This window comes from Pinus tabuliformis, chromosome 5_2, assembly GCF_031772625.1.
Source record: "Pinus tabuliformis cultivar Carrire ecotype Pingquan chromosome 5_2, CPIR1, whole genome shotgun sequence".
Classification (NCBI taxonomy): Eukaryota; Viridiplantae; Streptophyta; class Pinopsida; order Pinales; family Pinaceae; genus Pinus; species Pinus tabuliformis.
Genome location: NC_142306.1, coordinates 38,217,922 through 38,233,410, shown reverse-complemented (window position 1 = coordinate 38,233,410; position 15,489 = coordinate 38,217,922). Strand labels below are relative to the sequence as shown.

General features: G+C 39.5%; 1 pseudogene; it reads right to left on the bottom strand.

Moving 5' to 3' along the window:
- Positions 1-4,632: 4,632 nt before the first annotated feature.
- Positions 4,633-14,986, bottom strand: LOC149157501 (ubiquitin C-terminal hydrolase 12-like; annotated as a pseudogene).
- Between the last annotated feature and the right edge of the window lie 503 nt (positions 14,987-15,489).

Here is a 15,489-nt window from a genome sequence, read left to right as displayed (position 1 = left end):
TTGCAATTGTTGCACTTGAATTTTTATTTTGTGTGTGTTTGGTGCATAACTATGCCACTTTCTTGCGGTGTCGTAGCGTTATTTTTTTTCATGGTTTTCTTCTTGGTTGTTTCTTGGTATTTCCTTTTATGTTTTGAGTCTTGGGAATTGTTTGGGAAAGAGGCAAGTTAATGGAGCTCTGGGAGAGCTGTGTGGTACCTAATAGGTAATGTAAGATTCACATAAACCTTTGTGCATGATTAAGTGCAGTGGAAGGTAAGACTATGCCAACCGGTTGGACTGGTTGGTCCATGTTGGTAAATGGATGGTGGTAGCACAAACATGAGAAGGGTAATGAGAAAAGGTAAAGTAAATGGACCTGAGCTATCAGATGGTTTGAATAAGTTGGGAATGATGGTCCTCAATTTTGTGCATGTTGTGAATGAATAAAAGTTCTCTTAACCTAGACCTTACGTTATATGGTAATTATGTTATGATTATGCTGATGTTTATATATGTATACATGTATGTATGTATGTAACACATATTTCATTAAAATTGGAATTTTTTTATTACAAGGACATCACTAGAATTGTGTATTTAGGCTATTTTGAAATTCTAGATCCACTATTTATTTCCAAATTTAATGAAATATGTGTTATGTTGTTGTCTGACAGAATCATGATTTTTTTATGATAATGATTGTATATGTATGTATGTATGTATCTATGTCACTATGTGATACGGTCATCACGAATAGTCCTTGTGGAGGAATCATTTCTTATGCAGGCGAATGGCATGAAGAGGTTCCTGGTTTTATGAGGAATCAATTGAGAAGAGTAGTCAGAACAAATATCCAAGGTCAGTATCATATGGTTATGAGTTAATATTATGTGATTATATTATGTCTATGTTATGGATATGTTATACCAAGGGATACAACAATGAAATGAAAGCAGTGTGGTCTGTGACATGTTGGGACAAGCATCGATAATACAATAGAAGAAAGTTTGGTTGGTAAAGATAATGTAGTTTTGGACGTGTGGTACTATTGTTGTGCACATGTTGCATATGTGATGTTATGTGAATGTAGTGTTGTGCGGATATTGCATATGTAGTGCTAGATATAGATGATGCTATGTACATGTTGGATATGCAGTGCTATCTACAGGTGGTGTTGCATGCATGTTCTACATTTGGCACTATGTACATATAGTGTTGTGTGCATGATTGTACAAGTGGTGTTGTGTTCATGTGTTGTTGTGTACATGTTGTACAAGTGATGTTATGTGCAGGTGGTGTTGTGTGCATGTTGTGTGTTTGGCACTGTGTACATATGGTGTTGCCTATATGTTGTCCGTGTGGTACTGTGTACATGTCATATTATGTACATGTTGTACAATGGTGTAGTGTACATGTGGTGTTGTGTACACATTGTGTAGGTGGTGTCGTGCACATGTGATGTTGTGCACACATTGTATAGGTGGTTGTAGTGTACAGGTGGTGCTTTGTGTTAGCGCTCGAATCTGCCTCAGGCTGAAGAAGGCAAAACTCGAGGAAACATCAAACCAAGCTCAGCCTCGTAGCTAGCCCTACGAGGACAGGAGAGGGCTCTCTCCAGTCAATCTTGATAAAATGAGAAATAGGGTGCAAGCTGACTTAAAATGGGAACTGATTTTAGGCTAGTAAATAGATAAGAGAGGGTATTTTGATAAATGACTGTGGTTTCCTGGGCAGCGTGGGATCAAGAACAGCATGAGCAGAGAGATCAAATCCGAGACACAGATTATCTCAGGAGGCAAGACAGGCAATAAATTTAGCATTCAATTTTGAAATTATATGGAATGAAAAGACTGCTGAGAGGTTGATAAGGGCAATAGATGAATCCTTATCAAACAGAAGAAAACAAAGAACATGAATACCTTCCCAAGGCCAGTAAACTGGATTCTACCCTTCTAACTTAAAAGTATTCATTTAGAAATGATTATGAAATGAAATGTGAAACATAACAAGCTACATATGAAACAAAAGAAAAGACAAATGCTAAATTCACACCACCAGAATCTCAGGAGTCAGCGCTGTATCTTTTCATTAAATCCCTGTCAAAAACTATATAGTGAAGTTTTCCTTCACACCTCTCCCATTGTTTTCAGAACTCCTCCTTGACACATAATTTTTCATACAATAAATAGACTCAGGAATGGGAAAACATATCGATTGAGAATAGGGGCCATTTCACCTAAAATCATGAGAATAGGAAAATTCTGCTCTAAAGAGGAGCAGTGTTACATTTTGTTTATTGATGACCAATTAAAAGACAAAATCTGGAGCATAGACCCTCCTGAGTTGTAACTGAAGCCGAAATAGAACATCGAACCATATTCCTTTGCCACCGTGGATATATACGTTAAATTCATCTTTTCGGTTTAGGACTTTTCACCTTCCCTTGGGTAGAAATGCGAGCATAACTGATTTTCACATATCAAGAACATAGTGGCGCGACTGTACATCCAAGAAAAGGGGTGGCACCATGCTCACGGCCTCTTGTTGAGTTATGTTCCCAACCTCGTTTTCTGGCTTTAAGAATTCATGAATCCTTTCAAGCATTTGGTTTTTCCTTATTAACATGCTATAAAAGTTCAAGTGCCAAGCAGGTTTTCCAGGATACCATAGTAAAGGCCTAATATGTTCAACCACATTGCCAATTCCTCTGTTGCCTACATATTTTTGAATTACTTCACTCAATACTGGATATTCTGACCATATTGAATTATACCGCCAGACTAGATTCTGAAATTTCTTTGATTTCACGGAGACTTTCCTATCTTTGCCCAGTGCCTGCTAGATCAAACCAAATTGCTATATCATCGACAAATAAACTATACCCAACCACAAAAGTCCGCAGTGACAAATACATGATTTTTCAAATTCAGCTCCAGCCTGAAAAACATTGGCGTATTCCAAATCATTCATCAATCCGAGTTGTTGCAAACGCATCACGGAATACATCTATGGCAAATTGCATCGAGATCCTTTCATGATCAATACTTGCACCGAGATTATGACTTCATTTAGTTCATCTTCAATATGTCGAGACAGAGTACACTTGTGGAGAAATCATGATTTCATTCCATATGTTTGAGACACAGTATGTTGCACCAAGATCATGACTTCCTTTATTAAAGTATGCTAAGGTATACAACATATCGAGTGAAAGATTTTATGCCTTGATAAAATTGCTTGCTTTGGATGGACATGGTGAATAATGTACACTAGGATTCTATAATCTTAAATATTAAGCCATCAATCCTCATCAATCTCAGTGCATTCTGCTACCATTTGGGTTTAAGTAGAGCGGTTTCGTCTCAAACGTAATTCATCAATTTCTATCCTTAGTAGAGGATCACATATTAGTTGTCAGTTGTAAGCATTTTCGGGCACCCTGCAGCAGCGCATTTGCAACCACGCCTTTTTGCATATATATGCTTGCACTCTGTGCTGCGCATGGGATTTTCAAGTTCAGTGACAGGTTTCCCAGTCAATGGACAAGTCATGTTTACCAGGCTGCACTGACTGCTAGTCATAATAATTTCGTCCTGCTCCTCTCCAGGCATTGGCTCATCTGCATGATGAACCCTCCAATGCATTATTGAAAAACGATTTCTGGACTTCGCTCGTTCCCTTATTGAACGTCTCTTTTCTCTGGCAATCAAAGAAACTTGGTACAATCCCGGGGCTCATAATATATACAGGAGAACACATATGAAACTTGTTCGAGGATTTCTACTGGCTTAATGAAAGATCTAGAGATGATGTATAAAGAGGGGGACGATCCATACAGTTGCTGCCCAATTGTTTTCTGTGGCTCTGTGTTGTTTCCGCCATTGAAGACCCGAGCGTAAGCTCTAGTCCCAAATTCCTCTCATCTGTCAATTTTGTTCTCATGATATTATTCTCTACCCAATTATTATCGTTCTGCTGAAATAAATTTTGAAGTGGGCATTCACTTTGATTTTCGATTCCTTCAGATAGGGCTAGGCCTTCACTTATTCCTTCAGATAGGGTCCAGGTCTCTCGATTCTCGATTGGATTACAGTAAGATTTCGCACTCTCAAACCCTGTTTTCAGACGAATTAAATCATTAGAGTCACTGCTGGAATTGGTTGATAAGAAATTGTTCACTAGTTGTGCATTGATTAATTGGAATTCCTTGGGATAACATCTCCTCCAACGTAGATTATAGGCCTGAGACCCTGTTAGAATGCCTGCCGCATTTTCATCTTTCAGTGCATGTAGATTGAGATTCTTAATGTCTCTGGAGGGTTTTCTGTACAAACAACGCTTGAATCGACCCTAAGACCTCACATTCTGAAGCTTGTCTGCAACCGCTTCCATTGACTGTGATGCTGCAGCAACATGAGGCGGTAAAGGATATCCCTTCAGGACACTCTCTACTGCAGTAGGCATTTTTCGTTTAATTTGGCACGCTTTGACTTGGCAATTTGCATTTGTTATTTAAATAAAAATGAACCTTTAATAAACATAGTGTTTTTAATGGAGATTTCGCCTTTGATGATGGGAAAAACGTATTGCAACAACAAAGGCTTTAAAGTGCTGCTCTAAACAGGGCAACAAAACTGCTCCCGAACCAAATTAGACACTGCGAATCAAGATACCGTTTATTTGCCAGCAAACTTTGCCTATCATCTTAGCAATGACAGGTGCAATCTTTGGATTTGTTTGATACTTTGCCAAGTTAGCTGCCTTCTTCATTATATCCTGAAGTGCTGTCATTATATCTGGATCACTGAACGCAACCATCAACTCTAGATCCTTCAAGATTTTACTCATATCAACATCACCACGCGTTCCGCTTGGGAAGCCAGCAGTAGCCCCTCATGATTTACACGTGGAGGTTTTCTCTTGCTTTTTACTTTTTCATATACCGCCTAAGCTTCAGCACGTCTGCGTTGCCTTTCGCGTTCTTTCTTTCTCTCATCTTAACAATACCATTCCCAAACTTTTCTAGAATGGCTACAACTGCGCGTTCTAGTATTACAACCTCTGCCCACCAGCAGCTCTTCCAAATCTAGTAGACATAATAGGTGAGGATACCCAGATGTTATTCGACCAGTAGCTCCCAACACTAACGATTCCCACATAAAAGCCCACCTTTTCGTTTCTTGCAGCACTTCTGATTTGAGCAAAGTTATTATGATAGCACCCGCACTACCTCCACCGCTTACAACCACAAAATCGACAAGCCACAAGTTAACCATTGCTGTGTCGCATGAAATTATATTCAAATCACCTCAACTGAATTTGTAGTACGGAGAAAAAACAAGCAAAAGAACACCTTTTCTTGCCTCCTGAAGTCCATACTGCTCTGCATGATATTTTTCATCACCATCAAGTTGTTCAACTTCAACTTACTTATCAAATGAAGCATAGACATCTTGGCAGCCTTTAACATCAAGTTGTAAATCATAGAATGATTCTTTCCCTATAGATTTATAATCCACATTCATGCACTCGATGTAGTTCATATGATGTCTTTCAAATAGATGTTTTATTGTATCCTCAACAGTTGTGCCCTTCCTTTTATCTTCTAACTTCTTGCAGAGTACTCAATTTAGCTCCTGCACATCATGTTGCATGAAAGAATCATATGTGTCCCATCCAAATGATTTGGTCAAGTCTTTTGTTTGAAACGCTTGTGTCACTGTGCTAGACTTTATAAAACAAGCTCTGTAGAGCCAATGGAATACTTTTTTGAGGGTATATCATTTTCAGTTGTGGGCATATGATAGACAACCTTTCTGAAATAAGGAATATGATACAATTTCTGAAGCAAAGAATTCATGTAGCATGTCGCCCCTTGATTCTTCAGCCCAACAAAACCCATCTGCTTTTTAGAATCATACGCCCAATAATCAGGTACCCTTCGTGCACTGACTCCTGCTTCCACAATCAAAGTATCGTCTATCAAATATCCTTTTGTGGGGTCGTACACATCAGGTAAAGGCATGAATGATGTGTATCCCCAATCGCTCTCCCGAGCATTGAACTAGTGTTGTGTTTTCTTTCTTGATGGTGAACTTGTGATGAATCTGATTAACAATAGCCAGACTGAAAAGGCATATCTGCTCCAACCATAAGGTAATGTAGCGGAATCTGCCACATCTAAGTAAATGGATAAGTGGTCCACGTTGTTTCCTTTGGGGAATATCAAGACACGCCATTTATAACCCCCTACTATGAAAACATCTGAGTAACACTTCTTTACATTCAATCTGGAAACATGCTCAATCGGCCAAGTGAATTTGAATACTGGGGGCTCCTTCGTGGGCTGATTCTCTACTGTACTCACTAACTCGCTTTGTGTTGGTTCTATTGTCAACGGCCCCCTCTAGCTCCTGTCTAGCACGATGGATGTAACGAAGCACCCTTTTCACGAGATCAGAATGCACACCTCCCGTCACAGATACTCGAATATCCAAAACAGGTCAAAGTCTTTCACCATTTAAACTCCAATGTCTTCGCTTCTAAACACATCATACATGAATAAAATCACTGAACAGGCCCTGTCGACTTACTTGGAGAAGAATTGAGCTGAAACAAATTGAGTTTTTGACGAATTGATGATGAATTTCGGCCTTGGGGCTCTGTGCGCCGCGCGCACTCCCAGTGCGCCGCGCTTGGTGAGTGCACCGCGCCAGTGTTAATTTACACTGCGGAGGAGCTCCCAATGCGCCGCACGCATTCTATGCGCCGCACTGTTCTCCAATGCGTTGCGCCAGGATTTCACACAGTCACGGCTTGAAAATTTGCAAGCTTTGCCTTCTCTTCACTAAACCTCGACTTCAATCGACCCTTTGAATGCCAAACTGACATTGATACACATAAAAACGTTTTCACAAAGAAATGACTTTTATTTCTTCTGATTCGGAAAATTAAGTTGTATAATTTTGGCATTCTGGCATTTGAATGCAAACTCTGTTTTGTTTGATTTTGCTTTGTCTCTTTGTATTGATGACGTTCTTTTTGTTTGTGCTTTTGTAGGGATAGGAGCAGCTAAAGCTGCTGCCATTGAAGAGCTGTACAACTTTGAAACACTTTGACAAATTACATATTTATTACAAAAACACATTTGATGATTTCTTCTTCAAAACAGGGTTTTGAAGAAGAATCAATCTCGCATTATTGACGATGACATTCCTGAAATAAAAACTTACTGAACCTCCCTCTGGCCTGCAAGCGTTATTTCACACTTCTGGAGACAAAACCCTGGACTCAAGAATTAAAATGACTCTTTTTGACCAAAATGGCATTTGATGACTGCAAATGACGAGAAATGAACCTTGGTGAATTTGACTCTGACAGAGGACTGACAAGACTGAGTCTAACATTGGCTCCAATTGGGATGGCAGCTGCCGCTCCGTGGAGGTGCCAAGAACAACAGATCTTTGGGAGAGCAGACAGTGCCTTCATCCATTGGGCTATGGAGTCATCATTTCGACAAACCACACAAGACTTAGACTCATTTATTGACTGAAACTTGACTCAAACTGACTCAATGCAAACTGAAATGACTGAAAAACTTGACTCTAACAAACTAACTCAAAATGGCAAAGACCTGGACTTAAAACTTAAAGCTGGGTGGCAGTACATGGCCACCTGTGTTTCTTACAAGACAATATATCCTCAAACTATATCAAAATGCCAATGCAACCAATCAAGAAGATGGCTTCTTGACTGATTCTTCCTATCAGATCTTCTGGTCAACAGTAGATGCTTGTAACTGGGTCTCCAAAAAGCTAATTTACCATGATCTCCTTCATCACTGAACACTACAATAATCACCTTCACTGCTGGCTGCAACAAACTTGCCAGAGGATCTTGAAAAACATGAAGATTTTCCATTGCCACCTCCTGCTGAGAAAACGAGATGTCTTTTTCTCTTGCTTCTGATTTTTCTTCATAAATAAGAGCACGTTCCTGGTCTTCAAAAAATTTTGAACAAGTAGATGAGCAGATTTCCTCTTCAAAGAACGTTTCAAAACACGAAACATATGAAGAAGAATCTGACATGGAATCCATAATGGTCTGGTCGGGTATAGTCTTAATATATTTCTGACCATCTTGGCATGCTATGACAGCCAAATTCTCATTACATTCATCACATTCATCAATAATGAAAAAATCAACTTCGGATGATTCTTGAAACTCAAGCATGACATCTCTATCATCTATCATAAATTCATCCAGAGAAACTTTTTCACCTACTTGAACGAAGATATCCTCTTTTTGTTCATGAATTAAGTGGATTACCTTGGTAGGAAGGCTGTGTTTTGATGAGATGAGGGCAGTTAGGCCTGTAACTCTGTCTTCTTCATTTGAGGCAGCCTCAACAATGCAATTCTCTTCTATGAGATCCGGAACAACATGTTTTTCCTCATCACAATCCGTCTCTTGATCTGGTTTATCATCATCATTTTCAGAGATTGGAACATCATTTTCCTACATATCCTCATTTATTTCAACCAGATCTGAAATAGGACTTCTTTTTCCATCATTTTCAGTCATATGGAAATCTTTAACCTGCTGATTTTGATCCTGCTGCAAAGTTTCCTCTAAGAGTTCTGTAGGCTGCTGAAATGGATTTTCATACAATGCTTCCATGATTTCTTCGTTCATAAAATTATCATCCTCATAGTATTTTTCAAGGTTCTCAATAAAAACATAAGCATGCTTGCAACAATCCTGAACTAAATTTAATGATGGATAAGATTCTTTATACTTCTCAAAGAATATGGAATGAAAATCCTTTAGACAATAAATGGAAGCAGGTGGCAAACTTTCATACCAAGATTGGGCTTCGTCTTCCAGAGTAGCCATAAACATTTTCATCAAACAGTCTTCAAGAAAATCGATCTTTAATTTATGCACGTGAATGTGAAATTTCACCAGATGAAGAGCAGCGTCATTACCTTCCACATTTCTGAACACAGCCAAATTCTTTGACCAATCTACCTTGGGCATTTTATTTGGAAAACCTGGGATGTGATCTCGGCTCATGGGAGCGTATCTTCTTGCAATCCGCTCCATTTTGAAAATCTCAAAGCTACTGATCTCTCTGCAGTGGAGTCACCATGAATGATTGATTGATCGATTCTTCAGTGAATGGAGTCACCAGGTGAAAGATTTCAGCCTTCTTATCTCTGATTGTTGCTCACCATCAACCATTAGATCTGAACTTGATAGATGTACTGGGGAAAGAAAATAATCAAGCAAACCATTTTGCTCCCCAGTGGAGTCGCCACTATGTTAGCACCTAAATCTGCCTTAGGTTGAAGGAAGGCAAAAATTAGGGTAGCCACAAACCACGCTCAGTCTGGTAGCTAGCCCTACTAAAACAGGAGAGGGCTCTCTCCGAGTCACGCTCAGTGAATAGATAATCAAAAACGATCTGAGATGACTTAAAGTGAAATATTGATATTAGGCTAGTAAGTGAATAGGGATACAAGAAACCATTTTCATGAATGACCGAGCTTCTGGGATGGTATGGGACCAACGGTCAGCAAGGAACCAGAGAATTTAATACAAATGCACAGATTATTCCGTGAGGCAAGATAGGCGGAAAATGTAACAATTTAGTTTGAGGTAACGCGGAATGAATAGATTGCTGAAGAAAGTGAAAAATGCATAGTTACATGAATCCTTTTCAACAGAAGAAAAACACTGAACATGAAATTTTCCCACAGGCAGAGCAATAATATTGAATTCTACCTAATCTCACTCAGAAAATTTCACTGGAAATGAACATGAATTGAATTAAGAAACATAACAAATACATATGAAAACATAAGAGACACATTTGCTACACTCACAACCACAAGAATCTCATGAAACAGAGCCGCTGCCTTTCATTAATTCTCTGTCAAAAATACACAGTGAAGAAACAAAGTTTCTTTCCCACAGTCTCCCAGAAGTTACAAGCCAACCAACCCTTTGCAAATGGTTTACATAAAATATATAGAATGTGCCATGAAGAGATAGAATGCCCACGGGTTGGGGAGTTACTCGAATCATTACAAAATGGAGATGAAGAGCCAACCATCACCTACAGGTGCAACGCTACAAACATGACATTTGGCTTAGGTGACCGTTTTCCTTCCTTCGCCACTTGGATAGAAGCCCATCTGGAGAAAAAATACTTTAAATGCCGCCTTTGGTGCCAAAAAACAGAAATGTAGATGAGCGGGTCCACTTGGAGAAGTCGCGAATCGAAAATTCGCGAAACAGAAGCAAATTTGGCAATTTTTCCTTTGTGCGTTGTGCCATTTTCTCTGTGCGTCGCACTACTTTGGGGCCTATTTTGGGGCACTTGTAGGTATCCAAAATGTGCATAAGTGGGCTTGTTCGAAAGCCTGTCCTATGTACTTTCTAACCCAACTAGAATTTCTGAATTTGGTGCTCATTTTCCCCTTCAAATCTTCATTCTCCCAAGACTGCTTCTTGCGTGTCAAAAAAGGGGCAGAGAGGCCATTGTTTGGGTGCTTTTGACCTCCTGGAGACTCAGATATTGCCCAAATTTCTTGTCCGGGCACTAGTAGTCATGATTTTCCATGCTGAATCCAAAAATGCAAACCATTCCTCATTTGGAGCTCTAGATTTTTAGCGCCACACCACAGGGAGAAAAACCCTGTATTTTGCCCAAAAATTTGTCATGTGACCCAAAATGCCCCAAAAATACTCCAAATTTCTTGTTCGGGCACCATTAGTCATGATTTTTCATGCTAAATTCAAAAATGCAAACCATTCCTCATTTGGAGTTCTAGATTTTTAGCGTCGTGCACAAGGAAGTGGCGCAGCGCACTGGGCTTGAGGCGCGGCGCACTGGGCTTGAGGCGCGGCGCATATAGCCTGTGCATAGCGGTTTCTTCAGGAGATGTTTGGAGGCCTTCCCGGTGTCCAAATTGGGCATAGGATAGCTCGTTGGAAAGGTATTTGAGTCTAATTTCCAACCCAACTGGAAGTTTGTAATTTAGAGTTGATTTTCCCTGTCAAAAATCAAATCTCCCAAGACTGGTAAAAATGTGCCAAATGAGACTGCCTAAAGGCAGAGTGTTGTTACAGTCAACTTTTGTATGCCTTCCTCAACTCCAAATTGAGATCATGATAGCTCATTGGAAAGATATTTGTGTCTAGTTATAATTTGACTCATCGAGCAAGTCATTTGGCCAACAGAGCTAGGAAAAAACGTGATTTTCCCAAGGTCACTTCAAAGGTGCCTCAATTCTCCCGAGGCGATTGTAGTTTTGACATTTCTCCAAAACCATGACACCTGTGTAAAAAGTGGAGGAGGCTTTTCTTCGTCAGAATGTTTTGGACAAAAACCTCTCTCATTTTTCTCAAATTCATCTTTTATTGTTCAGAAACATCATTTGAGTGAAACCTATCCCGATGTGTGGGGCAATGGATTTGCCGAAATGAAGCGAAATGAAGGGGATAGGGGGCTTCTAAATTCTTGAGAAATTTTTGGGAAGTGGGGAGGAATGTTAGAAAGTAGGGGAAAGTGGAATCTCAAAAATTGAGTGAGGAGAAGGGGTCCAAAAAGGCAAAACACAGGTCCAACCTAGAAAATTGCCAGGTTGTAGCAAGAAACTAGGGTTTGTGCGAAAATGAGGAATTTGGGGGATTTTAGTGATGGGAAGTGTTTAATAAGGTACATTATGGATAGGGAAAGGTGTATGAACATCAAGATACAAGTTTTTCCGATGATTTGACCATCCAAGAGAAATTAGCTTCAAAACCCTAGGAGAGGGAAATGAACCTTGCCTAGGCGCAACTGAAGCATGAACAAGGTGTAAAATGGCCCAGTGGAACTTGACATGATGATGAAAACCCTTTGAATGATGGTACACTCAGTTGAATGGTGACATGGAACGTCATTTTGACAACTTTGACAAGGGTAAAATCAAACCCTATACCTAATGCCTAGTGACCAAATTTTGCTTGAAGACTCACTGAAATGACAAAATTTGACCTTGACACCTTAAAATCACTTCGTAAGAGCATGTTTGATCACTGCAGGAAGGCTGCAAAGACTGACACTAAAATTTAGCACTCGAATCTGCCTCAGGCTGAAGAAGGCAAAACTCGAGGCAACATCAAACCAGCTCAGCCTCGTAGCTAGCCCTACGAGGACAGGAGAGGGCTCTCTCCAGTCAATCTCGATAAAATGAGCAATAGGGTGCAAGATGACTTAAAATGGGAACTGATTTTAGGCTAGTAAATAGATAAGAGAGGGTATTTTGATAAATGACTGTGGTTTCCTGGGCAGCGTGGGATCAAGAACAACATGAGTAAAGAGATCAAATCCGAGACACAGATTATCTTAGGAGGCAAGACATGAAGTAAACTTAGCATTCAATTTTGAAATTATATGGAATGAAAAGACTGTTGAGAGGTTGACAAGGGCAATAGATGAATCCTTATCAAACAAAAGAAAACACAGAACATGAATACCTTCCCAAGGCAGAGCAGTAAACTAGATTCTGCCCTTCTCACTTAAAAGTATTCATTTAGAAATGATTATGAAATGAAATGTGAAACATAACAAGCTACATATGAAACAAAAGAAAAGACAAATGCTAAATTCACACCACAAGAATCTCAGGAGTCAGAGCTGTATCTTTTCATTAAATCCCTGTCAAAAACTGTACAGTGAAGTTTTCCTTCACACCTCTCCCACTCTTTTCAGAACTCCTCCTTGACACATAATTTTTCATACAATAAATAGACTCAGGAATGGGAAAACAGATCGATTGAGAATAGGGGTCGTTTCACCTAAAATCATGAGAATAGGAAAAGTCTGCTCTAAAGAGGAGCAACGTTACATTTTGTTTATTGATGACCAATTAAAAGACAAAATCTAGAGCGTAGACCCTCCTGAGTTGTAACTAAAGCCAAAATAGAACATCGAACCATATTCCTTTGCCACCGTGGATATATACGTTAAATTCAGCTTTTTAGTTTAGGACTTTTCACCTTCTCTTGGGTAGAAATGTGAGCATAATTGATTTGCACATATCAAGAACATAGTGGCGCGACTGTACATCCAAGAAAAGGGGTGGCACCATGCTCACGGCCTCTTGTCGAGTTATGTTCCCAACCTCGTTTTCTGGCTTTAAGAATTCATGAATCCTTTCAAGCATTTGGTTTTTCCTTATTAACATGCGAGAAAAGTTCAAGTGCCAAGCAGGTTTGCCAGGATACCACAGTAAAGGCCTAATATGTTCAACCACATTGCCAATTCCTCTGCTGCCTACATATTTTTGAATTACTTCACTCAGTACTGGATATTCTGACCATATTGAATTATACCGCCAGACTAGATTCTGAAATTTCTTTGATTCACGGAGACTTTCCTATCTTTGCCCAGTGCCTGCTAGATCAGACCAAACTGCTATATCAGCGACAAATAAACTATACCCAACCACAAAAGTCCGCAGTGACAGATACATGATTTTTCAAATTCAGCTCCAGCCTGAAAAACATTGGCATATTCCAAATCATTCATCAATCTGAGTTGTTGCAAACGCATCACGGAATACATCTATGGCAAATTGCATCGAGATCCTTTCATGATCAATACTTGCACCGAGATTATGACTTCATTTAGTTCATCTTCAATATGTCGAGACAGAGTACGCTTGCGCAGAAATCATGATTTCATTCCATATGTTTGAGACACAGTATGTTGCACCAAGATCATGACTTCCTTTATTAAAGTATGCTAAGGTCTACAATATATGGAGTGAAAGATTTTATGCCTTGATAAAATTGCTTGTTTTGGATGGACTTGGTGAATAATGTACACTAGGATTCTATAATCTTCAATATTAAGCCATCAATCCTCATCAATCTCAGTGCAATCTGCTACCATTTGGGCTTAAGTAGAGCGGTTTCCTCTCAAACGTAATTCATCAATTTCTATCCTTAGTAGAGGATCACATATTAGTTGTAAGATGTAAGCATTTTCGGGCACCCTGCAGCAGCGCATTTGAAACCACGCCTTTTTGCATATATATGCTTGCACTCTGTGCTACGCATGGGATTTTAAAGTTCAGTGACAGGTTTCCGAGTCAATGGAAAAGTCATGTTTACTAGGCTGCGCTGACTGCTAGTCATAATAATTTCGTCCTGCTCCTCTCTAGGCGTTGGCTCATCTGCATGATGAACCCTCCAATGCATTATTGAAAAACGATTTCTGGACTTCGCTTGTTCCCTTATTGAACGTCTCTTTTCTCTAGCAATCAAAGAAACTTGGTACAATCCCGGGGCTCATAATATATACAGGAGAACACATATGAAACTTGTTCGAGGATTTCTACAAGCTTAATGAAAGATCTAGAGATGATGTATAAAGAGGGAGACGATCCATACAATTGCTACCCAATTGTTTTCTGTGGCTCTGTGTTGTTTCCGCCATTGAAGACCCGAGCGTAAGCTCTAGTCCCAAATTCCTCTCATCTGTCAATTTTGTTCTCATGATATTATTCTATACCCAATTATTATCGTTCTGCTGAAATAAATTTTGAAGTTGGCATTCACTTTGATTTTCGATTCCTTCAGATAGGGCTGGGCCTTCACTTATTCCTTCAGATAGGGTCCGGGTCTCTCGATTCTCGATTGGATTACAGTCAGATTTCACACTCTCAAACCCTGTTTTCAGACGAATTAAATCATCAGAGTCACTACTGGAATCAGTTGATAAGAAATTGTTCACTGGTTGTGCATTGATTAATTGGAATTCCTTGGGATAACATATCCTCCAACGTATATTATAGGCCTGAGACCCTGTTAGAATGCCTGCCGCATTTTTATCTTTCAATGCATGTAGATTGAGATTCTTAATGTCTTTGGAGGGTTTTCTGTACAAACGACGCTTGAATCGACCCTGAGACCTTACATTCCGAAGCTTGTCTGCAACCGCTTCCATTGACTGTGATGCTGCAGCAACATGAGGCGATGAAGCAATTTCCAGTGAATTAAGTGGGTGTAAAGGCTATAAAGGATATCCCTTCAGGAAACTCTCTGCTGTAGAAGGCATTTTTCGTTTAATTTGGCACGCTTTGACTTGGAAATTTGCATTTGTTATTTAAATAAAAGTTAACCTTTAATAAACATAGTGTTTTTAATGGAGATTTCGCCTTTGATGATGGGAAAAACGTATTGCAAGAATGAAGGCTTTAAAGTGCTGCTCTAAACAAGGCAACAAAACTGCTCCCGAACCAAATTAAACACTTCGAATCAAGATACTGTTTATTTGCTAGCAAACTTTTCCTATCATCTTAGCAATGACAAGTGCAATCTTTGGATTTGTTTGATACTTTGCCAAGTTAGCTGGCTTCTTCATTATATCCTAAAGTGCTGTCATTATATCTGGATCACTGAATGCAACCATCAGCTCTGGATCCTTCAAGATTTTACTCATATCAACAT